Raw genomic sequence first — 3,053 nt, 5'->3', positions numbered from 1 at the left:
TTCTTTCATGGATCTTTCATCGGCAGCCACACAACTCTGATATGTGATTTTTTTCCTTCAATCGGTTCTTCTTCTCTGTGATGTTGTTACAGTCCCAGATTGTCGATCACCAATAACCTCCACCTCCGCTTGTCTTTTTCCTATTCTTATTCCAGTCATTACTTCAGCATCACCATGCTGATCTTCTTTTTTGCTGCAATCCTCCATTAATTAGTTGTCTGTCCTCAAAATATGCTCGAATCAATCTATTTTTTATGCTTCTATTTTTTCTTTTCTTTTCTGTGCATTTTTATATTCTTGTTAGTGACTTCTAAATACTAAAACACGGTGTATTTGCTTCAGTTTTATTCTTTTTGGATTTGTTTTAGGTTATGACTTTTTATAATCAATTTTAGTATGCATGGGTATTGTGGACATTTGCTAATTAGTATTTTTATTTAAAAATATTATTTTTCTATTTTTATGATTTTGAAAACTTTTTTACTAATATGTCTAACGAAACTTTAAAAATTGTTATTTATCTTGCCAACCCAACTTCAAAATTACAAAGTCAATTCCGTTGACTGGTAGAGTACATAATTACCATTTTAAGTATCATTCATTATTATAATTTGAAAATCACGTGTAGACGATTTTCACATGAAGATATTTGATTGATAACATATTGAATTTAAATCGATATTAATACTTTATCAAATGTAAATTCTTAGTTTAAATTGACATTTTTCTTAAAAAAATAGCTTAGATTGATGTAACATACCAAGATTAACTTGATATTAATTCTTCATCAAATGTAAATATATGTTTAAAGATTGTTGAATGAGAAATTTTCAACCAATCACAAATTGTCACGTCATTTCTCAAAATAATGACAAAATTACATATTGTTGAATTTGAGACTAATTAAACATTGACATGTATTCCTAATTGAAAATGAAGACATAAGTTGGCAAATCCCAATGATGTCACGTGTTTTCATCAGGACTGTTGGATCAAATAAAATAATTTGATTTAATTTGAAATTAATATTTGGGCTAAAATCCAATTGAACTTTAAAAAATAGGTTTAATTTGATTCCTCAAATCAAGCGTACACATTCAATATCGAAAACAAGTACAAAATCTTCGAGACAGATTCAAGTTTGGGAACAAACTGCAAAATGGTAAAACCCTTGAGACAAATCAATATCTAGAACAATCTGCAAAGCCTTCGAGACAAACCAACATCGAGAACAAGCTGCTTAATCGAGATAAATTTAGGTTTGAAAACAAGCTGTAAAGCCTCGAGATAAAAACATTGAAACAAGTTGCAAAATATTCAAAATAATCTACGTTCGAAAACAAGTTGGAAAGTCCTCAAGATACATCAACAATGAGAACAAAAACGAAATTTATTTACAACGAATTAAATCGAGAAAAAAATATTTTTTTCAAAAAAATTATTTTATTTGAAAAAACACCTTAAAATGCGACCTGTTTTCAAAATTAGATACTTAAATAATTAAAATAAATTCACATATAGTTTTATTGACATTTTTTTTTACAAAATTACTTCAATTGATGTAACATACTGAGTCTAAATTGATAAAAATACCTTATTAAATGTAAAATCATAGTTTTAAGTCTACATTTTTCTACCAAAAGTGATGTAACAATTTTATTTAGTCCTTTAATATGTAAAAATTTAGTTTAATTCCAAACGATTTAAATATATTGAGTCTTTAATTACAAAGATAAAATTGTTTTAAAATTGAAAATTTAATTTTTTTTAACAAAATTCTTGCAAATAAATAGAACTAAAATAGGCCTATGCCACTAGAAGAGGTGAGTACACGATATTCTTTAGTAAAAGGCAAAAAAAATAGTTCACTCCGTACTCGCCGCACAACTCCATAGCTCAATCACCGCAGTGTTGCCTCATTATATAAGCGCTGGAAGGGCTCACTAAATCATCCCTTTCCAAATGTGGGATTTTGAGCTTCTATATTCAAATATAAACATATATGAACGGTTAGAACAGATGTCGCGAAGAGTTGTTGTCAAACCCCCTTCCAGATTACCCTCTTAATGGATATGACTGCGGTAGTTACTAGCTCTGCTGCCAACACCCACCACCTTAGCCCTCTAATTTAAATGTCAACCTGCTAAACATTAATAATGTATGAATATGGTACGCCTCCCTAAAAGTTCAATAAAATATTAAATAAACACAAGCATACAGCTATGATATAATGTCTAAGGGGAGAAACATTCACGGATGGGCCCAAACATCTCTAATAGAGCCATAGTCCCTCTCAAACAAGTGTACATAAACAGATCAACAACCTAAGTCCTCTTAATAAGTTGAGTCTTTCAGTGGCAAGCAGCAGCAGAATCAACCCTGAGGAAACTGACCGCTACCTGAAAAGGGAAAACACAGAAATTCTGTGAGCTAAAAGCTCAGTGAGCGACTATAGAATCGCATAACATCAAGCATACTATCACTATAAACATGTAAATATACTAATGAGTAACTCAAGCAATTGTCTCTAAATTTAGCTTTAAACCATTCTTAGATATCATCAAACATCATTATTTCCTAGTTGAGAACGAGCCTAAATGCTCTAGCTCCCAACGTTTATTACCGACCAAGAGACCCATACTTCGGCCTCTCATTCAGAACTGCCTACGTGCACATGACCATACTAAGTATCGTCATACCTTAGGTACTTCCGCTCAGATACCTTCTCAAATCTGTCCTTCAGTATCGAGCTACTAAGATACCTTCTTAAATGTCCTTCGGTATCAAATTGGTCAGGTACCTTCTCAAATGTCCTTCGGAACCAGAGTAATTTATAGCATCAAGTTAAGCTCCATTGCCTACCTTCTACATAAGAACTCATTTTCTTATAGCCTTCCTCTAGGAAGCATATTTCAACATTAGAACTTAACTTTTGTAATGACTACATGACATATCTTGGCCTGTGCTACACATATATACAAGTCGGAAAACATGCGTTAAGTTATTCTCCAACCATTTGTTGCTTGAAGGAGTATAAATTCATCATTCATGTC

At 31.6% G+C, this 3,053-nt stretch overlaps 1 non-coding gene across 1 annotated transcript; it reads right to left on the bottom strand.

The window, feature by feature from the left end:
- Positions 1-1,775: 1,775 nt before the first annotated feature.
- LOC120082291 (U5 spliceosomal RNA) lies at positions 1,776-1,889 on the bottom strand. The gene has a single exon (XR_005483122.1). It is a non-coding gene; the product is annotated as a U5 spliceosomal RNA (small nuclear RNA).
- Between the last annotated feature and the right edge of the window lie 1,164 nt (positions 1,890-3,053).

This window comes from Benincasa hispida, chromosome 7 (genome assembly GCF_027475165.1).
Source record: "Benincasa hispida cultivar pf3 chromosome 7, pf3_genome.v1.1, whole genome shotgun sequence".
NCBI lineage: Eukaryota > Viridiplantae > Streptophyta > Magnoliopsida > Cucurbitales > Cucurbitaceae > Benincasa > Benincasa hispida.
This window is presented reverse-complemented; position numbering and strand designations above follow the sequence as displayed.